The sequence below is a fragment of the Acinonyx jubatus genome, chromosome B2 (genome assembly GCF_027475565.1).
Source record: "Acinonyx jubatus isolate Ajub_Pintada_27869175 chromosome B2, VMU_Ajub_asm_v1.0, whole genome shotgun sequence".
NCBI classification, from domain to species: Eukaryota; Metazoa; Chordata; class Mammalia; order Carnivora; family Felidae; genus Acinonyx; species Acinonyx jubatus.
Genome location: NC_069385.1, coordinates 25,428,150 through 25,453,675, shown reverse-complemented (window position 1 = coordinate 25,453,675; position 25,526 = coordinate 25,428,150). Strand labels below are relative to the sequence as shown.

Below are 25,526 nucleotides of genomic sequence, written 5' to 3'. Positions count from 1 at the left end.
TAACTAACAAAATGGAAAACATATAATGGCTCATTTACAGAACATTTTATATCCTGTAATTAAGACTCTATGAATCAAATTATATAGTGTTAGCTCTATTTCTTTTAGCAGATATCATTGGAAATGAGGCACCTTGCATCTGCTACTGACTTTGACTTGGGAGCAACTATGTTCACCTTTTGCTCATATAATAATATTATTGGATAAAAATTATTGATACTCTCATGCAGAGTGAGTATAGACATTTAGCAAGAATAGCACACAATCATGTTATTTTCACATGCACATGTTCTATTGTGATTCAGTAGTCAGTGAACATAATTGTCACCTACTTAAGGATATGCTTGAAAATATATAGTTTCAAATTACTCAAGTCATTTTAGCAGCCTGCTTAATTTCCCATACTTCATTAAGTTTTGTCACTTTGGCAGTTATGTTAAATCATGAGCAAACTCGAATACCTGTCAGGTCAGACCAGTACATAAATGTCTGAGTTAGATCTGGGAGAAGGACCAGGCAAGGGTGGGCCTGCGCTGAGCTGAAGAAATCATGCATCCCTTATCAGAAGTCCAATTCAATTTTTGGTTAAATACTTTGTCAGCCAAACCAAGTACATGTTTATGAGGGCAGTAACTTGCCTATGGATTTTCATCTGGCAACTCCCACAGTGAGTGCTTGGTATGCTGTAAGTGGCACAGCTCCAGGACATTGCTATTCCAGTGACCTGAAAAGTTTAAACCGTTGTTACTAAGTGCCTAGCTTTAAGTTTAAATTGGAAAAAACTGCATCATACATGTAGAAAAGTCATTAATGTGGTTAAAACAAATCAGTTGTTAAAGAATTGCTTCAGATAAAAATCTCACGTGGTTGGTGTAATCCATATGAATTGAATGGGCACAGAAGAGTGATTTAAGAAAAATAAGTCAGAAAACACAAGTGTAAATCATAATTTCTCACCATTTCTATGAACTAAAGTTCCCTTTTTTTGCTTATTCTACCAAGCTATGAATGTGCATCGGTGACTCTGAAAATTGGCTGTTTCCTGGATTTTAGCTTAAATGTTTCATAGATCCAGAATCAATAATGGTACTAATTTCCACAATGGCTGAAATGCTTCCCAAGACTGTATATTACTATGAAGTCTATATCAAGCGTCAAGATCTCTCCAAGGAAATAGAGAGTCTTTAGTATTTTTGCAGATCAGGAAAGAAAAAAATACATCATTCAATTGTACAAACGAGAAAACATAAATAAAGGGAGGCTAAGGTAGCTCTCCAGAATCACGCAATAAACACAAATTAGAAGTGCAGACTTTTGTCTCACAGTCCTTTGAATCACTTACCTATTACTTTTTTTTAAGTTTTAATTTAAACCCCAGTTAGTTTACATACAGTGTATGTAATTACATACACTATACCTTAATTACCATCACCTATTTAACCTATTCCCCCCATCTACCTCCCCTCTGGTAAGCATCAGTTTGTTCTTCTACAGTTAAGAGTCTGTTTCTTGGTTTGATTTTTCTCTTTTTTCCCCCTGTGATCATTTGTTTCATTTCTTAAATTCCACAAATGGATTAAAAACCTAAACATGAGACAGGAAACCATTAAAATCCTGGAGGAGAACACAGGCAGTAACCTCTTTGACATTGACTTTAGCAACTTTTTACTAGATATGTCCCCTGAGGCAGGGGAAACAAAAGCAAAAAACCAAACTATTGGGATTTCATCAAAATAAAAAGCTTCTGCACAGCGAAGAAAACAATCAGCAAAACTAAAAGGCAACCTACGGAGGGGAGAAGATATTTGCAAATGACATATCTGGTAAAGGGTTAGTATCCAAAATCTATGAAGAACTTATAAAACTCAACATCCTCAAGACAAATTATCCAATTAAAAAATGGGCTGAAGACATGAATAAATATTTCTCCAAAGAAGACATACAAATAGCCAACAGGCACATGAAAAGATGCCCAACATCACTTATTGTTAGGGAAATACAAATCAAAACTAGAATGAGATATCACCTCACACTTGTCAGGATGTCTAAAATCAACAACACAAGAAACAACAAGTGTTAGCAAGGATGTGGAGAAATGGGAGCTCTATTATACGGTTGGTGGGAATGCAAACTGGTGCAGCCACAGTGGAAAACAGTATGGAGGTTCCTCAAAAAGTTAGAAACAGAACTACCCTGTGATCCAGCAACTACACTACTGGGTATTAATCTAAAGAATACAAAAATGCTAATTCAAAGGAATACCTGAGCCTTGATGTTTATAAAAACATTATGTAAACTTACCCATTCTTAATTTGTCTTTTGTAAGTAAATCCTTGTGGAAGTTTATAGTATACACATTAAAAAAAAAAGGACACATTTTGTTAAAGGAGGGTATCTATTACATAAACATGAATTAAAGGAATCAGGAATGGTCCCAAGGAAGAGAAACCCTTTGACCTTACATCTGACACTCCATTTAGGCCACTCCTCACCCTCTTAGTACTAACACCTCAAGCCAAGCTTTTCTCCTGCAAGAATGCCCTCCTCACCTTAACTGAGGCCCCATACCAAGCTGCCCTTCTATGGGGACATCCTTTTTATGTACTTGGACTCTGACCTCCCATGCCAGGTCGCTCTCCACATAAATATCCTTCCCACCTTCTTGGACTCTGACAATCCGCTCTAGCCATTGCAGCTACCCTCCTCCAGCACCCCTTCCCTTCCTAAAAGGAAAGGAAGGAAAGAGAAATAGAACTATGAAGAAGAAGGGAAAAAGAAAATGAAAAAAAAAGATGCTGCAATAAAAATTTTAAAATACTAGTTCTGATAATTGATAATACTAGTATTTTATCCGCCAGCTACAAATGCACAGAAGTTTGACTTTGGACTCAGAATCTTTCAAACATTTGTTCAGGTGTTTCAGCCTCAGATTGAACATTTGGAAAGCTGAAGACCAAATGCAAATTTAATTTTATTTTGTGGTATCTTGGAAACTGGGTATCACATTCATTTAATCTTGTTAGGTAGTGTTATGTTTAATCAGCATAAATGTAGTAGTCATACTGGGGTGCCTGGGTGGTTCAGTTGGTTAAGACTCAAACTCTTGATTTTGGCTCAGGTCGTGATCTCACTGGTTCCTGAGTTCGAGCCCTGCATCAGGCTCTAGGGCTGACAACAAGGAACCTGCTTGGGATTCTCTACCCGCCCCCCCCCCCCCCCGCTCATATTCTTTCTCTCCGTCTCTCTCTCTCTCTCAAAACAAATAAATAAACCTAAAAAAATAGTACTACTAGGAATATTCCATCTGGACTTTCACTTATATCTTATAGGTTAATAACTTATAATACCTTCATGTATAGGTAAGGATTGTATCTGTAATTTGAAATAAAAATCATACGCTTTATATGTTAATATTCTATTAGTGAGTTGTATTTAAATATCTATTTAATATTTCCACAATTACTGACGATTGTGAAAGCTAATAATTTATGTATAAATATTACTGAGAATTCTCAAACAAATACAACATGTTTTCACAATATCATAAAGCGTATTTATACTGGGAGACTTTCTATCCTTTTTGAGATTATACATACACACACACACACACACACACACACACACATATATATATATATACTTTATATCCATAAATGTCAATAAAATTTGAGTAATAATCTAAGCTATAATAGGAGAGATTATATTATGCCATAATCTAAACGTTTTGCTGATGTTTATGGCATCCAACAGAATAAGTTTAACTATAATTTAAAAATTATATTTAAAATTTCTTTATTTAATTCCACTAAGGAGGCCTAAATAAGGTCACTAGGCCTGGGGGGGGGGGAATGTTAAGTAGATCTTCTTCAAATCTTAAAAGAAAAATGTAAACTTTGACCCTTCCAAAATATAAGAAAGAGAAACTGTAAAGTATGGTAGCACTCAGAATAGATCAATGTTGATTGAAACATAATAAAGCATATACATATAGTTTAAAGGTTTTAGAAATGAAAATGTTAGAGAAAACAAGGCGTCACCCATATATGCGACTCTTCCAAGGCCCTTAGGTAAACGCATCATCTTGTACCAAAAATCCTTATTATATACTGCAAGGGCAATCTAAGTGAGAAATTATTTTTCCCAAGCCATAACGTTCAAAATTGATTTCTGCTTAAAATTTCACTTTTTAAATAAAAATTCAGATGATAATAGTAATCTTGGCTTCACTCTTCATTTAGCGAAAATGTGTATCAGTAGGAGCACCTCTAGGCTATACTTTTGCTTGAAAAGAAATCTCTTTCAAAACACATACAGATATCTATAATTTCTCACATCCCAGATTTGCTCTTGATCCAATATGTGTTTATTAGCACAGCAAAAATTAAATTAGATCAGTTTGGCTGAAGTTCACTAAATAATCGGTTTCCAAATTGTGTAAATGCAGGTATCCTCCAAAGATTTATGGCACTTTCTAGTTCTAACCCTCTTCCAGAGCGTTATAATTTTTGTAGAGTGTGTTGTTCTATGTTGTCACTCAAGTTTCACCAGAATCATAGTGAGGTTATCGAATCGGGGTAATGCGGATTCAATAACCTCACTTTCCTTAGTACTTTAAGAGGTGCTTTTTTTTCTTTTTTAATTGCATTTGATTTCTCTGAACCTTTGCCAATTTCTCTTGGCTTTCCTGAATATATTAGGATATTTAAGACATTAAACTATGGTGTCTGAAACCTAACAAATGAGAAATTCATACTGGCTTCCTATAATAAATACAGTCTAGATGCATATAAGTGTTTAGGTTGGATATCCTAGCAAAAATTTAAATGATAAATCACTTTAATATTAATTATTTTCTAAAATCATCATCATGTATTTTTTTGCAAATCATTCAGCAATTGCATCCTTGAATCATTAATTTTGTAAAGTGCTGGGCACTTAATGAGTCACATAAAATTTATTCAAATTCTTTCTATATGTTATCTAATTTATTCATCATGACTCTCTGAAGTTAGTACTATTAATATCAGTATTTTACAAAAAAGGAAGTTGATGCTTATTGAGGCTATTTTGTACCCCCTCCCCATATGCTAGAATATATAGATCTGGTTTGGAATTTACAATCTCATTCCAAAGCTCAGGCCTTTATTCATATGCTACTCAGAATAGAGTTGGAGGAATCAATAAAATATATCATATTATGGTTTACATAATGGTGACTCTTAACTATAAACAATAACATTTTACATACAGGAAATCCCCAGTGAAGGCAGACACTATGTGGCTTACAATGAAAGTATAATAATGGAAAGTATAGTAATGGAAAGTATAGTTGGGCAAGGTGGGTGATTGTAGCACAGGATGAATCTTAGAAACTTTTGTATAAGTTATGGGGCACCTATGTGGCTCAGTAGGTTAAGCACCCAACTTTGGTTCAGATCATGATCTCACTGTTTGTGGGTCAGATCCCCAGTTCAGACTCTGTGCTGACAGCTCAGAGCCCGGAGCTTGCTTCGGATTCTGTCTCCTTCTCTTTCTGCACCACCGCTCCCCCCCCCCCCCCCACTCATTCTCTCTCTCTCTCTCTCTCTCAAAAATAAACATTTTAAAAAAGAAACTTTTGTATAAGTTATATAGCTCATTGATTTCTATATTTTACTGTTGTCTTAGGATGCCCTCAGAAACTCAAAATGAGGGTAGAAGTAATAAGGGTCCAAACATGAGTTCTGAAACCCAGCGTATCTGGATGTAAATCCTGACTCTTTCACTTTCCATTCACCTTTGTCAAATTACTTCTACTTAACTATTTGTGTCTCAAATAGTTAAATGAGGATAAAAGTACCTATCCCATAGGATTTCTTTCAGGAATAAATAAAATTAATATATGCAGATTACTGGAGGTGATTCCTGATGATGAACTTGTCTATAAATAGAAGCTACTATTCAGTGTAGAGGAATATATATTTTAGTAGCTGATATGTGGGGACTCTTCTGTTATAGGTCACATATCCTCTCAAGGAAATGGCTAGTATACGTGCCTACACAATACAACAAAATCCCCTCACCAGGAACTTATCTAGATTTCTGCAAGTGATAGAATGTAACACTTAATTGAACAAGGCATGTGATTAAATTTTCTCAGACAAACTCATCTTGGAGATCTTGGAGAGAGTTACTTAGGGTTTTCTGGTTAGTGTATCAGTTTTATTCCAGTTCAGTTTAAGAAGGCAAGATGAGTTCCCATATTCAATGACTGATCAGTATCTTCATTTGCGGTGGGAATTAAAAAGAAGAAGAAGAAGAAGAAGAAGAAGAAGAAGAAGAAGAAGAAGAAGAAGAAGAAGAAGAAGAAAAGAAAAAAATTCTCACCAGTTTGTCCTCCATGGTTACTGGAGAGAGAAAAAGTCCATTTAGGATGACATGGTGAGAAAAAATATGAGGAGGTGACAGTTTGGAACTTAGTGGTAGGTTCTGAATTTACTCTAAGGTCTATGTGCAGTGAGATCTTCAGGCAGGGTCATCTAGCTTTTCTTAAATACAGAGAAAGATGTTCTTATCATCACAAAGGAAACATCTGAACACAAAGCCTCAGGACTCTATGCTCTTCAGTAAAATGAACACATGTAAATTCAGCTGGCTCATTTCTTCATCTCTAGATGTTTTCTTTGCACACTGCTATCAGTGTTGTTGCCAGATTATTAAGGCCCAAGAAAGAACAGGCACGTGTAAATTTCTTGAAAGAAAAGGATGGGTTGATTGTACAAGTGGTTCATATATTTGATTTTATCCAGTAAAAGGCTGAGATTGTACAACTGGGTAAAGGTTGTGCTGTGAAGTCCAGTGAAGGGGTGTGACTAAGTCCATTTAAGACCTTATCAGGCTAGAACGAAATAGTTTGAGTATAAGCTAAGTCTAATCAGGACCAGGAACTTGAGATCACAAAAGGGAAACCAACATTTTTTTTAATATGAAATTTATTGTCAAATTGGTTTCCACACAACATGCAGAAGAATGAAACTAGACCACTTTCTTACACCATTCACAAAAATAAACTCAAAAAGGGAAACTAACATTTCTAGGCCAGGATGAATTTGGGGTGCTGAGTAAGAGTACTTAATGCAGGTATTTAATTAATTATATTTTGGCCTTTTCTTTTTTTCTAATAGAAACACTTAAGCTTTATTTATTTTTGAAAACTATGTTAGCCCTATCCGACAAGCCCCATATATAATATTTTCATTTTCATTGACTTCTAAATCTTTTCAAGTTTTCATTAGGGTTAATTAGTTGGCTATTGCTATTTGGTAAACATTCTAAAATCTTCAAAAAATTGTCCTCTTTCTTTATCTTAAATTTTTTTTAATGTTTTTATTTATTTTTGAGATAGTGACAGAGCATGAGCAGGGGAGGGGCAGAAAGAGAGGGAGACACAGAATCCGAAGCAGGCTCCAGGGTCCAAGCTGTCAGCACAGAGCCGGACGTGGGGCTCGAGCTCATAGACCGCTAGATCATGACTTGAGCCGAAGCCGGACACTTTACTGACTGAGCCACCCAGGCTTGTGGCTCTTTCTAAGGCTTGTGTTGCCATTGTTGTTGCTATTCAGTGTATCAATGATGATGATTTTCATTTCTTCTCTTGTCGAAGATTCTGGTCTGTACAATACAGGACTTGCCACATGTCCCAGTAGCTTGGCAGGTTTCATAAATGCTCTACGTGAGCTGGAGAAGAATGCTAATTTTATAAGTTCTATATATGTCTATTCACAGTTACTTAATTCTGTTATCAAAACTATATTGTTACCTATTGCTGCAAACATACATTACTGGAAGAGTGTTAAATAATCTCACTAAAGTTTTAAATGAGTTAAATTTTCTTTATATTTTATCAGTTTTGCCTCATGTATTTTGAACCTAGGTTATTCCCTCAAATGAGTTGAGAACTTTTTAGCTCTTGATGAATCCATTCTTTACATTATGTGTTGAGATTCAATCCCCCTGCTGATGCCCCATTAACAACCATATCAGCTGTCTTTTGTTTAGTGTTTCCTAACTGTATAATATGTTTCATTCTTTTACTTTAAAACTTATTGTAATGTTTGTTTGTGTGTTTATTTAAGTCATCTCTACACCCAATAATCTCTACACTCGAGTTTACAACCCTGAGATCAAGAGTTTCTCACTCTTCTGGCCAGGCAGGTCCTTCAAAACTTATAAAGTTATTAGGAGGAACTATTATAAATACCATGGAGCAGGGTTTCCCACTTTTAATTCCAACCTACCTTCAAGTATTGGTATTGATTTGTCAACTTACTTTTATTGATTACCGATATATTTTGAACCATTTTTATGTTATGTGTTTACATACACTTTTGGTCATTTTACTTCACTTCCTGCCATCCTGGGATTATTTTTAACTATTACGGCTGTGGTTATTATTGTTATTGTTATTATTACATTTTCTTCAACCAACTTTGGTTTGGAAGTTATAATATTACAATTTAAACAACATTAATTTAAGGTTTAAATTCACATACTTCTTGAATAATACAAGGATTAAAGAACACTTGAATTATAATCTCATTTCCTCACATTATAAATGTTAATCTTGTGCAGGATTTTAATTTGTCTTTTTCTTTGTCTCATAAATTAAGCATTGTTATTTTGTATATACTAAATTTTTGTTTAGGTTACCCAAATATATGCATTATCTTTTCTCACTATTCCTTCTAGATGCTCAGATCTTTGTTTCTGAATTATTTTAGGATTATTTTCTTTGTTTCTAAATTATGTCTTTTAGAATTTCTGTTTACTAAGATCCATAACTGGTAAGATTCTTGTTTCTTGCACATATTTTTTTTTAATTTCAATTCCAGTGTACTTTACATACAGGGTGATATTAGTTTCAGGTGTACAAGGTAGTATTGCAACGATTCTATACATTACTCAGTGTTTATCACGTAAATGTACTCTTAATCCCCTTCATCAATTTCACCCATCCCCCACCCACTTCTCTGATAACCATCAGTTTGTTCTCTATAATTAAGAGTTTCTTTCTTGGTTTGTCTCCTTTTTCCCCCCTTTGTTTGCTTGTTTTGTTTCTTAAATTCCACATATGAAGAAATCATATGGTATTTGTTGTATTTGTCTTTGACTGACTTATTAGGCTTAGCATTATACCCTCTAGGTCCAACTATGTTGCTACAAATGGCAAGATTTCATTATATTTATGGCTGAATAATATACCATTATATATATAATGCATTATATATATGCATTATATATACTGGAAGAAGAGTGATATATATATATATATATATATATATATATATATATATATGTAACACACTTTCTCTATTCATCTATTTGGGATATTTCTATAATTTGGCTATTATAAATAATGCTGCAATAAAAATAGGGTTGCACATATCCTTTTGAATTAGCATTTTCGTATTCTTTGGGTAAATATCCAGTGTGTGATTACTGGATTGTATGGTAATTCTACTTTAATTTTTTGAGGAACCTCCACATTATCTGTTTGCCTTCTGTGTCTTCTTTGGAGAAATGTCTGTTCATGTCTTCTGCCCATGTTTTAATTGGATTACTTGGGGTGTTTTGGTTTGAGTTTTATAAGCTCTTTATGTATTTTGAATACTAACCCTTTACCAGATAGGTCATTTGCTGTGTATCTTATATGTAAATATTCATTTATTTTTTTAGTTTCTGGGGAACTCTCTTCTTAAAGTATTCTTCCTCTCCCCCATTATCTTCATCCTCTTCCTTGATGTCTGATTAGATATATTGTCACCTTTTCATTCTCTTCTCTGTGGCTTTTAATCTTTACTGTGTTTCTGTTTAATGAACTTTGTATAATTCCTGTTGACCTTTCTTCCACTTCACAAATTATCTATTTTTATTCATCAATTTTTTTTGTTTTATATTACTTAATTTTTTTTAATATTTATTTGTTTTTGAGAAAGAGAGAGGGAGAGAGACAAAGTGTGAGTGGGGAAGAGAGGGAGGGAGACACAGAATCTGAAACAGGCTTCAGGTCCCGAGCTGTCAGCACAGAGCCTGATGGGGGCTCAAACTCACTAACCACAAGACCATGACCTGAACCAAAGTCGGATGCTTAACCGACTGAGCCATCAGGCACCCCTAATAACACTTTTAATTATGTAACGTTACTTTTAATTACATGACATTAATTTTAATTAATTCCTTTTGATGTTTATATTTTTACTCGTGGAATTCTGTTTGGGTTCATGAGTACTAGAATTAACAGGCTGATTGTGGCATATGCATGCAACAAATTAATACAGGCTAATAAAAGTGAGTGCATTATAACTGAACACAAAAGGATTTCAAAAGTAATTTTGAAGAAAGTAAGACGGCAACCAAATGAATAAAGTGCAACTTTACGTATGTATAATTCAGATATAAACAAAATGAAATATTATAGTGTTTAAGACAAGTAAGTAAAATTAAGGAATAATTTTTCTATAAATCAAGGCAGTCGTAACTATGGTTCAGAGGGAAGGATCTTGATTGGCAAGTATCACAAGGATGCTCTAAGGTCTAGAAATATTCTCTTTCTTAAAAATTGTGTGGTGGTTACATAGATATGGACATACATATTTTTTTATAATCTTATACACAGATACTATTTCATTCTTTTTTTAAATCCATCTGGCTTTGTTTGATCGGGTCCTCTTTCTCACTTATGGTCTAGATTCACTCATTTGAAAAAAAAATAGTTTAATTGTGCTTCCTCCAAACTCTGTATGCAGTAGATGGAATATCTAAACTCCTTGGTTATCTAATTCAACCACGTGTTCTTTTTGCTTACTCTTCCTCGTGTTGACATATGTCTTTCTGTATTGGGAGTTCACATCCAGCTGAGTTTTATCTCTTTGCATCATATGAAATCGGAGTGGCTGTGAATCCTTACAGGAGTGCCTTAGGGCTTACTGGCACAGGACAAACTTGAGTTAGTTTGATAACTTAATTTCTTTCTTAATTTTTAACTTATACTTGCAAGAAATATAAAATCAAATTCCATTGGTGTGAAGACAGGCCCAAATTATAAACTTTTAGGGAAGAGTTTATTTTATTTTATTTTCCCACCCACAGTCCTCTTTAAGACAGAAGTTTCTTGTCACGTTTCCTTTCCAGAAGGTGAACTTTTCCTAGTGTGTCTCTGTATTTGAAGTTGAAGGCTTCTAATGTCCTAACTTATTCAGGTGGTCAGTTTCATTTCTCCATGCTTGAGTCCTCATGTCTTGACTTTATTCTCTGGCTTCGTTTTAACAATCAAGATTCTAGATTATTTGGAACAGGATGGATTATGGCAGCTTTAATGTAGCTGCCTAACTGGGCACCCTAAAACCTTTTAATTTTCCAATAAAAATTTAGACTTTTTAATTTCTTTTTTTTTTTTAATTTGAAAACTATGCTTGTTTTTATTTTAACCAAAATTTCCAGGTATTTTGTAAAAGGAAGACACTGAAATAAAATAAATGAAATAAAAACATAAATAGAAAGAAAAATGATATTGAAGGTCCCTTTTCAGGTCTAAATCTGCCCATTGAAAACCATGAGCCATGTGTTAGGACACAACTTCAGGATTACCACAGGATATACTCCGAAGTCTCAATACAGGTTAAATATATGGTAAAGGTGCAATCTTAGTATCAACAAGGTGCAGATAGATTTTAAAGAGCACCTACCTCATCATGCCATGTCGTGGAGTCGTGGAGTGGAGCTTTGCACTTAGTGTATAAAAGTTTTACCATAACGTTCACTTTTTAAATTGTGATATTAAGGATTCTGTAATTTTCAGGGCACCTGGGTGGCTCAGTTGGTTAAGCATCCAACTCTTGATTTCAGCTCAGGTAATGGTCTCAGAGTTGTGAGATTGAGTGTGGAGTCTGCTTCAGATTCTCTCTCCCTCTCTCTCTGCCCCTTCCCTGCCTGTTTCTCCCTCTAAAAAAAAAAAAAAAAAAAGCTGTAATTTTCTACATAATGTTACTGTTAGATTTCCATAAGTTACCTCTTGGAGGTAACTTTTGTTTTCCAACTTCTGTTTTCTTAAAAAAAAAAAAAAAACAAATGTATACAACTCCACTATCTTCAAGTCCACATGAGATATGTTTTATACCATACACATGTCATATATATGTGTATATGTATATATATGTATATATGTATATTATACATATAATATTTGTGTATTGATAACTTTGAAACAGCACATGTTTATAGATAATAAGATTAAACTAATTTCTAATTCTGTGCCTTAACTCCTATTAATAAAAATATTATTTTCAATGCAGCAGTGTATTGGCTCCCTTTGGTTGAAGACGCTGAATTACCTGGAGGGAAAACAGCCCTGGTTGAGATAAAGCTACAGAAGTATGTAGCTCTTACACTGTAGCATCCTGGTTGTTAGCTTGGCCACAAAAATTGGTTGCTGAAGGGTGAGAGATAAACAGGTGGTTTTTATCAGGCCAGGGATTGTAAGGAACAGAAAACATATTTCAGTGTTGCTCACAGGTGGCAGGAGCTCTAACATCTAGCAAGTCACAGATGCACAGTTGTGTCTTCAGTGCCTTGCTACGTATCTGATTTGCCCAGCACACTTTTGAAAAATACAGACTCTACTCTGGGACTTCAGTAGAGCAGCTCTTGGATAGGGCAGAAGAATCCCTTTATTCATGACTCTCATGGTGAGCTGGACATGCAGACTAGTTAGGGAATCACCTCTCTGCCTATTAGAACTTGTCAGGTGCCAAAGATCCCAGAACTCACTGGTCCCCATGATTCCAACATAGTAGGCTGACTGTGCTGTATTTCGGAACCCTTGAGAAGATTAACAGGCCCTGGGAGTCATGAGCGCATCGCTCCCCAAATGCCCAAGGGACAGCAATTCACTCCCTCTTCTCTATCGCCATGGTCTGCTGCATCTGCTGTTGTTACGTCCTGCATGACAGTGGCCTTGTTTTACAGTCACGTGTGTACCTCTTATTCTCTTGTATTGGCTGAACTTCTAGACAATCGAGGTCTTGTTAGACATTGAGTCTCCCGTAAGAATTCAAAAAATGACTTCCTGAACGGAATCAAATTTTAATTATTGCCATTTCCCTAGTTATCCTCACCCCATCTCCCGCCGGGATATGTCCCGTCCGGTGCAAAATATGTAGTTGCTATCTTCTTTTTGGGAGTTACATCCCTCCCAATTTTCCACTGCTTCTGCAAGCTTGGTGGAGTGGCACTGTATTTTTTTAGTCCACGTTGACAGCATACAATATAATGATTCATTTAGGATGGGTTTTTATGGGGCCTGTCAAGATTTAGCTGTGTTTTGCATAGTAAACGTAATATTAAATGACAAAATGCATCATAGAAGATACTTCGCAACCATCAAGGTGGAAGCAGTGAATGTGTAGAAGATTACTATGCATTACAAATGGTGAAGCAGCTAAGATAATAAATAAAGTATAATTGAAATTCAAGGGGCTTTGAATATTAGTGATGTAACAACTCTCTGATCTACAGTCTGTGTTACACTGTGTGATCTACAGTATGTGCTGTAGGAAGGTTGGCTGCTTTTCTTGTGTGTTGGTCTCTGCACAGCAGGTGATGTGCCAAACTTAATAACCTGCTGCTTGTTTTTTTTTTTATTTAAAAAAATAAGATGGGAGCTAAGTCACAACTGCTTTGGGCAAGTCTTATAAAAATGTTTGTGTTTAGAAGTGAGCTAATTTGATTAGAGAACCATGAAATGTGCTCAACAGTGTAATGGAACATCAACTAAATCTAAACTGGCAAAAACCCAGGACTTTGAAAATTAATGAATATTCAATATTGACATGCTCTGAAAATAGCTGTCTTAAATATGAGGAAAAAAGGAAGGCAGGAGGGAAACAGAGAGAGGGAGAGAAAGAGATTCTATAGACTTCAGACATTTTTATTTCTGTCAAATAATATTGTGACAAAAGAATCACATAATTCAGTCACCATAAAAATTTATAATTGTGTGAGGTCAGGGGCAATGTTTTATTAATTTAGTTTTGTGTTTCCCGACCCACAAAATCCATATCTCATGTGTTTTACCCAGCACTGTTTCAAACATTTGGTAAATTTTTTGCCAAATGATGAATGAAAAACTCTATCAGCATGGATTTCATATTTATTGGATGCAGAGCAGGGAAATTGATTTTATGACAAAAGAAGAAATGGCAGCTACTTTAAAAAAGTAAAATGGATATATCTATAAAACCAGTTGCCAAAAACATGAGAATAAGTAGGCAGTTAAGAGTATACGTGACCTACTGGAGGTCAAATACTGATCTGGGACATCAAAATGTTACAAAGAAAATTTCCCCCATTCATCTTATTAACAAAAAAAAAAAAAAAAGAATAACATCTGCTAAAACCTCAAAAACATCTCCTCAAAAGGAAATATGAAGAAGAGAGTAAGAAAAATCTAGCATTTAAATATATAACACTGTTTAACCAGTACTCCAGTGACAGTATTGTCCATTCAGTTGCCCAGACAAGACATAAGACTTTTATGTACAACGCAGTTAATTTATGCTCTGGCTTACTTTCAAGCAGCACAGGAATCTTTCCATAGCTCAGTCCCTGGCGAGACACCGATTCTTAAACTCTTCTTTATTTTTACATGGCAAACCAGATTGAGCAGCAGCAGGATTGTTTAGGTAAAAGATGAGGTATGGCAGAGTAGTAGCAGGACAGAAACATGGTAATGGATATGCTATTCAAGTGGCCTAAGTAAAACAAGTCTTTAGCTCAACAAATATGTATTAGTTTCTTTCGGATATACAACAGGGTGCTAAGCCTGGTGATTTGCAAAAGTGAATCAGAGGCTGGCCCTGCCCTTCAGGCTCCTAGACTGCTGTGGAGGTAATAATTCACAGGCATAAATAGTTAAGAGGGAAGGGATTTCTGTCAGGGAAATTATCTCTTTGGTAGAACAGATTCATTCTTTAAGTGGAAGAGATTCAAATCCATATTTCTTATCCTGTGTTCTCAATTGACCATGAGTTTGGCTCTATGCTGCCAAATGCTATCTGGGCATTTTCAACTTTATGTACAAAAATGACCCTTTATCTTTTTCCCCATTCCCACATATTTAGCTTTAGCTAGATATTTAGCATTTTTGTTTACCTTCCTTGTCCTCACCAAAAGCGATCAGTTTCTAAAGAACTCAGGTTTGCTATCATGAAATGTTTTGTTTATCTCTAGGTTGACTATATGCCTCCATTTTATGGGACTAATCCTGGTAGGCATTAATTACCTTAGGTATTAATACAACTTTTATCACTTCTAAAGGTGTCCTTCTTTGGATGGTAAATCATATGATCACACTCCATATCTCTCGTCTCATGTTCCTTATTCAACTCTCCATAATTAAAAGATTCTATGCATCCATTTTTCTTCACCTGTCCTCTTTACCAACTTCTCTGCTCAGGCTTATATCTGTCTTTGCTCAGATATCTTTATGGTCCTTTAAACTTTCTTTCTATTTTAAGTCTTTTCAATTTCCAGTCCGCCAAACTGATATTTTCAGCATACCTGATCATTCTCACAAACACTTTGTAGTTCTTTTATACTTGATAGGCAAACTCTATAAAGGCCTCTGGATTTAGAGGCTCTATATCATCTGGCCCCTCTTTATTTTATTTCGCACTTTCCTTAAGGTTTCTCTCTAGTGTATTTGAGCCATTCCCACTTTTTGCTGAGCACAACTTGTTCTTTCCTATATTATTCCCATGTCCCTGTTGGCCCTGGTGTCAGTCATGGTCCTGGAAAGAAATAGGATATTCTACTGGGTATATTGGAGTGAGCCTAGTTATTGGATTAAATACAAAAGTGAGTGCAAGGAATCCAACAATCCAACCCTCAGATTGTCATAGTTCTGAACATCCCAATATCTGAAAGTGTAGGGGAAAGGAACAGTTACTGGAACCAGGGAGAAAAGCTTTTTGGGGGAGACTGCTTAAAAAGAACTGTGGGGTCTTAAAGATGGACAGAACCAACCTACCATGAATTACTAGAGGAGAGAGAGCTGGGGAGAGAATTTCAAAAAATCCTTCTCCATCCTTCTACTAATCTCCTGCTGGTAATTTTAAATGGCCAAGCCCAGCCATAAATCAGAGATAACCAGGGAATCTAAGCAGTTTAGACAGGTTAGCTACTGGAACACAGTCCAAGGTGGAGCATGAATCTGAAGGAGAATATAGAAGATAATCTGTCACCATTCCAGTTTGGACAATGGCCTTTCTCCTATTTAGCAGAGCCCCATCACATACGATTTTGGCATAGGGAGCCTGCATCTACAAATATCCAAATGCCAGGGTAATAATTTGTGTCTTTTCATATATCCACATATTTTATTTTTCCACTAACTTTTATTTGGATTTATATGATTGACTCAGGGGCCCAATTTGACAACCATAGAATTTGTAATTGAGGAACTGAGGCCTACAGGTTTCTTTGGAAAGGTAAGGGAATTATGGAATATGATTTAATAGTGGACGGACTCTATGTATCTTCACCTTTTTCTACATTTGGAGAGAAGATCACTTACATTTATGATTACTATTGAAGAATTAGCCAGTGAAGTATATTAAAAAAGGGACTATGATTCAGCAGTGTCTTTAGTTTTTTTTCCATAGATGTTAAGCAGGGTGGGAGGCAGCCTCTTATAATAAACACATTTGGTAATGAGCTCTAAATGGGAGGAAAGAGAATAATTGGCTCACCAGTTTCATGATCTTTGATCGTTACAAAAAATCATTTTTCTATTAATTACTTGAAGGCAAGGAGAAGATCAGTAGAAAGGCAGAGACGTACAACACAAGTGTCATGTACATTTTCTGGTGGTTAGCTCGTGTCCATTTCCCTCTTCTTTTGATAAAAGTTTATCTCTATTTTTGTGGGGATTTGTCCTCCCTGACACAGGCCATATATTTCAGGGGAAGTGGAACCCCTCTTCGGCCACAGAACTATAGCTTCATTATTGGCTTAAGGCAATCATCACATGCCTTCCTCTGACCAGAGTGATTGATGCAAGGCCTTTGTTCCAAATGCACCCAAGGAATTGAAGGGTAACCTTCCCTAGGATTTCTGGAAAAGCTTCTTTTTAAAATTCTTCTTATAGAACTTTGTTATCTTCTCTATATGACATTAAGGAGAAAGAGGAACGACCTGGGAGCCACTGGGAACCAATGTCAGGCCATGACGACAGGAGGTTGCTATGAACAGAGCCCACCCGAAGAGGCAGAACTGAGGAGAGAGACTCGGACTCTGGTCACAGCATTTGAACTGCCAAAGCAAGCTTCTTTGAAAGGATAAAAGTAAGCACAGAACATTTGGGTCACATGAGCCAATACATTTCCTTTATAGTGTGAGCTATTTTGCCTTGAGTTGTTTGTTCGTTTGTTTTGTTTTGTTTTGTTTTTGTGTTATTTTTGTTTTTACAGCGACTGAAAGATTATATGCTCATATAAAAGAGTAGAACAATAATAACGACTTAATTTTTAGTGGCTTCCTCCCTCAATTTGGTCTGCTGTTTATTTAATGTGACTTTTTAAAGTGCTTGTGAACTAATTAATCATGCTCTGCCTTTTAAAATAACGATAATATGTAGTGGGTTTTAAATATAAGAATCCTTTTGAATTTTACCTAAATCTTATATAAATTTTTCACCTATCCACAAACATTTGTAAATACCAATTATCTCTATTACACATTATCCAGGACTGACTGTGCCTGTGCAGAGTACATGAAGTTAGCACCGGTTTTGCTATGTGTATATATATGTATATATGTGTGTGTATATATATACAAACACTGGGTAATGTTGTCCATTACTAATACCTTTACCTTTTAAGAATCACTCTGGTATTTCTTCAGCTAAAGGATGATACATTCTTTAAAAAGAAGGACATACATGAGAGAGAGCGTTTACTAATGCTGGTTGCTATCTGGAAGCCATCACTTTTCACTGGGTTCTCTACTCCTTCGAAAGCTGGACAAGTCGAAAACTAAAAACTCTAAGTAAAAACAAAACCTATAAGATTTACTGAAAAAAAGCCCAACTCATTCGTATACACTAATTAAACTTTTTACATATTACCGTAAGCCACAATCAAGATGTATTCGATTCATAATTTGAGAAGTGAATGTTGTTAGGATGAATAATAATCAGCAATTCTCATTTGCTAAACATAAAACACTGAAAAAAAATTCATTTCCTCCAAATGGCTGAGCAGTTTTATATCAACCATGACAAATGTAATCACAGAAATCTTTGAGCAAATTCATATAAGTTTATTAACTTAAAAATGTATAATACAAATTTTAGTTCACAACAAAGATCATTTTAATTTATTCAACTTCATTGGGATTGCTAAATATAATAATATATACTGCTCCAACAACCAACAATTAGGGAAAACTATTTCTGAATGTTTGGTCAATTACTTGCTAATCTGCAAAGTTCAGTAATATGGTTTCCTGCCATAGTAAATTGAGGTTTCAATGTAAAATAGATGATGCATTCTTTTGGAAATTCCTTTTACAACACAATTAACCTCTTCACCTTTTAGAAAACACATTGTTAGCATATTGGGATGCTATTTAATTTGACATGCTTTATATGATCGTGATCAGTGCCAAATAACACTTTGTATTTCTCTAAAATTTATTTTACATTTGTTAGTTGGGCTTTCAGCTACTAATTACACTATATTTCAGTTTTTACACAATCCTTTGATCCTCTGTATAATAGTAATGTGATAGCATTAACTGCAGAGAGTTCTGGTGGTGGAATCAACATTATCAAATGTTAGAGGGCTGTTTAAGGAAAAAAAACAAAAAGTCACTTGGAATAACTGTAAGACTTATCTTGGATGGAATTGCTATTACCAAAGACACACCAGGCTATTTCTCTTGTAGAAAATGTTTCATTCAAGAAGTAATAAAAATGTTTCACAAGTACATATGAATAATGAATAAAGAAAATCATCAGCAGGCCAAAAACATTAATACAATAGCAAGCTAATGCTTTGAGAAGGGGTTTATTTTACAGCTTTAACTGTAAACTGTATTATTTTAGAGCTTATATTAAAATTGGAAGTGCTCTAACAAGTGATTCACTGCCAGCTTCTACCCAGGCATCAGCTTCTGTTATAACAATGCTGTTGAGTGGAAGGCCAGCTTGTGCTTGAACACCTCCAGGGAGAGGAAATTCATTACCTTGCAGGGCAGCTCATTACCTTAGCTGTGGCGTATTCTTTTACAATCTAGTTAGCTGGATACATATATGTCACTTCTCTTTGATTGTAAACTAAAGCCAGAGACTAAATCTTACTCACATTGTTATCCTATTATAATATCTAGCCTGGGGCTGTCCGGATGAAAAGTGCTCACTTAGTATGTGCAACGTGACGATGAGCTAAGGACGGATGTCTACACCATGCAGCTCAAAAAGTTCTAGTTTTGATTTCTTTTAGAGAATCTCAAAAAGTAGTGTTCTCTATGATCAGGCACACACATGAGTTAAAAAAAATAGGTACCTGACATGTGTTTTTATTTTACTCTACTGCCCATGTGATTTTATTTCATGGATTCTCCTCTTGATTATCCTTTTGCTGGTGCTTACATTAAACGCATCTGAAATAGATGAATTGTCTCACACAAACTTTATTTTATCATGCTTAGGAGAAAAACACTAACTGAGATGCTGGTCATTAAAATTCATTGTTTCAGCAGCTGTTTGGTTATCAAATTATTGTATAAACGCTTATAAATATGCACTGCACAATCATTTAGAGAGGAAATAACACTTTATAGCTTTTTAACATTTTAAACCTGGTTTTCAATAAAAATTAAAATAATTTTTGATAAACCCCTCATAATTTTGCTTCAGAATCACACTGACTCATCACAGTAGGGCAAAGGAAAAGATATATATATATATATATATATATATATATATGTGTGTGTGTGTGTGTATATATATGTATATATACACACACATATATATATACATATACATATACATATATATATATTTATTTATTTCCCAGAGTCTAAGGACTGGGTTTTGAGTACTAATCTGGTATGTTCTGTTATTTGATGTTGGAAGATCATTTAGCTCTGCAAAGATTCAGTTTTCATATGTATAAAATATTGAAAAAGCATATGTCCTGTCTATTTCAAAAGAGACTAGTAGGATCAAATAGAATATTATGCTGAAAGTGCTTTATAAAATGGAAAGCCCTATATAAGTATGAGGTGTGGTAATCACAGAGGAGATTTACAGCCCCACCCCCTACCACCACATTTGAGGACCTTAGGAACATTGACAGACATGTTCTGGACATTATTGTTTTGGATACTTCTCTGTCACTGCCAGATTTGTTTGACTAGTGCTCAAGTGATGAAGTTGCCAGCAGTAATAAATAAGAAAGGCACAGTAACTCTAACGTAGGTAGTAAATCAAATATGGCATATGTCTGGAGTAGTATTAACTAATTCCAAGTTTTGTAAGGACCATACATGCATCAAAATCTACATTAATAATTTTTTTTAATCAAGGATAACAAATCACAGTAAAATAATTATTTTACGTTGTCAGAATTGTTTTTTTTCAGGGGCTCAAATAGTCATGAGGCTCAAAAGGCTACAAAACCTCTACCTCACACCATTTACAAAACTTCACTCAAAATGAATCAATAGCCTAAATGTAAAAGCTAAAACCATAAAACTCTTAGCAAAAAACTTAAGGGTAAATCATCATGACCTTGGGTTAAGCAATGGATTCTATATGTGAGGACAAAAGCAGAAGCAATGGGAGAAAAACAAATAGGTAAATTGTACTTCATTAAAATTCACATATTTTTGGCATCAAAGAACAGTACTGAGAAAGTGAAAAGAAAACCCCCAAAACAGAAAAAGGACAGATATTAAGTATCTGATATTCAGAATATATAAAAACTCTTACAACTCAACAACAAAAAGACAAAAATTCAACTAGGATGTGGACAAAGAACTTGAATACACATTTCTCTAATGATTTATCCAAGGGATCCAGGTATGCTGTTTCAAAGGGACACGTGCACCCCAATGTTTATAGCAGCACTATTGACAATAGCCAAAGTATGGAAAGAGCCCAAATGTCCATCTATAGATGAATGGATAAAGAAGACATGGTATAGATATACAATGGAGTTTTATTCATTTCAATCAAAAAGCATGAAATCTTGCCATTTGTAACTACGTGGATGGAACTGGAGGGTATTATGCTAAGCGAAATTAGTCAGTCAGAGAAAGACAAATATAATATTACCTCACTCACATGAGGATTTTAAGATACAAAACAGATGAACATAGGGAAGGGAAGTAAAAATAATATAAAAACAGGGAGGGGGACAAAACCATAAGAGACTCTTAAATATGGAGAACAGAGGGTTACTGGCAGGGTTTTGGGAGGGGGGATGGGTTAAATGGGTAAGGAATATCCTCCTGAAATCATTGTTGCACTATATGCTAACTAACTTGGATGTTAATTAAAAAATAAGTTAAATAAAAATAAAAGAAGTATCCAAAACAAAAGATATATATCAATGAGAAACAATTCTTAAAATGATTAGGCATTATAGAAATGAAATTTAAAACAACAAATCTTGAAATTAATATACTGTTGTATTTCAATGATACCTCAATAATTTTTATAATAATAAAATAATATTTTATATTATCAATATATATTATTAATAATATACAATATAGGATAGTTATAATAGATAATAATAACCAATGAATGACAGGCATTGGCAAGGAAGTGGAGACTCTGAAACCCTCATATATTACATTTCTGGTAGTGATGTAAAAGAGAGCAGCCATTGTGGAAAACAATCGGGTAGTTCCTTAAAAAGTAAAAGGTAGAATTACCGTATGACCCAGCAATTGCACTCTCAGTTAGATACTCCAAATAATTGAAAACAGGTGTTCAAACAACAATTCCATATGAATGTTCATAGTATCGATGTCCATAATAACTAAAAAGTAGAAACATCTGTAATGTCCATCAACAGAGATATAAAATGTAGCATTATACAATGGAATATTATTTAGCCATACAAATGAGTAAAGTATTGATACATGCTACAACATGGATGAACCTTGAAAACTTTATGCCAGACATAGAAGAAGCCAGACATGAGAGGTCACATAGTGTATTAATTCATTTATATGAAATATCCAAAGGAGCTAAAATAATAGAGACAAAAAGGAGATTAGTGCTTGCTGGGGGTGGGGGGTAAGGTAAGGGATTATGTAAAATTACTGATTAATGGATGTTTGTTTTTTTTGTTTTTTGTTTTTTTGTGGGGAGAATGATGGAAATGTTTTGAAAGTTAATATAGTAGTTGTACAACATCCTCACTGCACTAACTGCCACTCTGTTGAAAGCTTTAAAAGGGTTAATTTTATGTTGTGTGGACTTCAATTAAAAAAAGAGTCATTTTACTTTTTAATTTTCGACCTGGTAAAATGAAAAATACAAAAATGCATCATTTCCTACTCAGTTCATTTTCTGTGTATACTAATTCTAGTTTTCAATTTTGGTTTGAATAATAAATTGCGTGAAACACACACGTACAAACTTCGATAAAAATTAAAGGACAATTTTATACATGTTATGATATGGCGATAAAAACTCTTACTGAATTTCTGGGGTGTTTAAGCTGTCATAGGGGTATAGCTTTGAACCCCAGAGATGATCTGCTAATCAGAGCTCATTTGCTGTTACTTTTCAATTCTTTCTTCCTGTTTTTCCCAGGGGGAGATGGCTTTCAGGAATTTGAGGAAGTTATAAGAATTGCAACTTAACGATGACATACTTCATATTCAGAGATGTAAGGGGGCAGAGGCCAGGATATTGAAGGAAAGAAAGAAGTTATTTTTTTAAAAAGGAGCTAAAGCAACATTTTTAAAGTAAATGGCTGTATTCGGCATAGCTTGTCAATATGAAAGAAAAGAAACCCAATGAATATATCAGCAATATTTTATAATTTTATCCTCCTTTAAAGCTAACATTTTATGTACAAACTACAAAACATTCCTTTAAAATTATTCTGTATCGGGGTGCCTGGGTGGTTCAGTTGGTCAAGCCTCCAGCTTTGGCTCAGGTTATGATCTCATGATTGGTGGGCTCCAGCCCCACATCGGGCTCTCTGCTGTCAGTGCAGAGCCCGCTTTGGATCTTCTGCCTCCCTCTCTCTCTGCCTCTCCTGCATACACGCTCATGCACACACTCTCTCTCTTTTTCTCTCAAAAAAGAAATCAACATTTAAAAAGATTCTGTATCTAGTTTCTTCATAGGTTGACAGATTTTTAACATATTCTTGAATTAAGTACCATATCATCGGAGTGACTGTAAATGAAGTCAAAACATGTTTTGTTTTGTTTTGTTTTTTCTAATTTCATGAATTAATCTCAGAAGGACTTACATTGCGTGGTATGGGTCACATTTCTCACACCTAAATCAATTGCTCTGGTCAGGGGAAAAAAGCCTTTTTATTGGCCGTCCTAGGACAGGTACTGATCACTGCAGATAGGGAACAAGGCCCTGTCTGGACCTTATTAATGGAGGAGGGATTACTCCCCTGCCCCCCCTACCCCCACTATAGCTTGCTCTTGTTGGAAGGAGTTTTACAGTCCCATCAGCAGTGAAGAAGAGATCCCTTTCTCTACCTCCTGGCTTGCACTTTGTGCTATAACTTCAAAAATGTTAGCCTTTCTGAAAGGTGTGTTGTGATATTTTATTTGTTCTTTTAATTTGCATTTTCTTAATGGCTAGTGATATTGATCGTTTATCAAAAGTTTATTTGCTGTCTGTATATCGTTTGGGGTGAACTCTCTATTTTGTTTTTGCCCATTTCTAACTGGATTATTATTTTAATGTGGAATTTTGAGAGTTCTTTACGTATTACATATAGAAGTCATTCGTCAGATACGTGGTTTGCAAATATTTTCTCAGTCTATATGGCTTGTCTTCTAATCTTCTTAATAAGGTCTTTGGGAGGGCAGACATTTTTAATTTTGCTGCAGTCCCATTTATTGATTATTTCCTTTTATAGACCATGCTTTTGCCGTCATGTCCCAGATCTGTTCACCAGGCTCTAAACCTCAAACTAAACCCCATACCCGACATAAAAAATCAACTCAAAATGGTCATAGATTTCAATGTAAAGTGTAAAGTTTTTAAAAATATTTGTTATGTCTTTATTTTATCTTGAGAGAGAGAGAGACTGAGTACGAGTAGGGGAGGGGCAGAGAGAGAGGGAGACACAGAATCTGAAGCAGGCTCCAGGCTCTGAGGTGTCAGCACAGAGCCTGACGTGGGGCTCGAACCCACAAACTGCGAGATCATGACCTGAGCTGAATTAACTGACCGAGCCACCCAGGTGCCCTTAAAGTGTAAAATTTTAATTTTAGAAGATAACATGTAAGATTTGTTACATTGTGTAAAATTGCTATGTTTCCTCTTTCATTTCGGGTCACTTTGAAAATGCAGGTATGACAGGAAATATTTAGAATTTCTCTGTGTAAAATAAACAGGAGAAATGATAAATGGTAAAATATCTTAGATTCCTATCCAAGTAAGTCATAATCTTTGTTTATTCTATTCCCTTCCTGACATGTATTAGGACATTTCAGCAAGAGCTGGGGAGTCATTCCCTGATTCCAAAGGGCGTTAACATAGACCCCGAAGTGGTCACAGGCATATCCATTACCACGATATAAAAATCTTGTTAATCATTACGTTTGTGCCATAAGCAGCAATTGTTACCTTTGAACTAAAGACTCTGACTGAGATTGAAAGTTACGGAGATAGGAAACTACTTTCGGGATGCAGGGTGTTCCTTGGAGTTCCTGGTGGGAAGCTGCTTCTGTGTTCTGTTTGGAGGCGGCACTGAGGGTTTTACAATAGGAGCACTTTCTATATTCAGGCTGCACGATATTCATCATAACACAGTCAGGCCAAATCGAGAGTGGCTGAAAGGAAATGGTCTTTCCTTCCTCCTCAAGCTGTATTTATAATTTCCTCTTCATTTTTAGTTTGGCTACCCTGGTGTGGAAATTTTCTCCTGACTGGGCAATAAAACAAGTAAAATCTACTTCTAGGTAGATAAAGTGGAGAGCCCCAGTTAAAATAATAACAGAAAACCCTGGGATTTGAATAAGGCAACTTCTTTTGCAAGCATACAAATGAAGGTGTTGGATGAGTATTGATCTGGAAATTAATTTTACGATTCCCTTTTAACAGAGTATGTGTAATCCATAAAAGCTGTAAGTTATTATACACAAAATATCCCCTTGCCTTTTGGCAGTTTTTTTTGGGGGGGGAAGTATACGTTTATGGTGTTCCAAAGTTTAGTTTTAAATCACATGATGTGATTAGATGGAAAAGAATTTGGTACCTGACAGGAGAG

At 35.1% G+C, this 25,526-nt stretch overlaps 1 long non-coding RNA gene across 1 annotated transcript in view; it reads left to right on the top strand.

Annotated features, from left to right (window-relative positions):
* Positions 1-25,526, top strand: part of LOC113598463 (uncharacterized) — a 67,771-nt gene that overhangs the window by 12,219 nt on the left and 30,026 nt on the right. Inside the window, exons 2-3 of the long non-coding RNA XR_003419093.2 lie at positions 12,330-12,408; positions 17,214-17,378. This is a non-coding gene — a long non-coding RNA (uncharacterized LOC113598463). The remainder of the gene's footprint in view (positions 1-12,329; positions 12,409-17,213; positions 17,379-25,526) is intronic.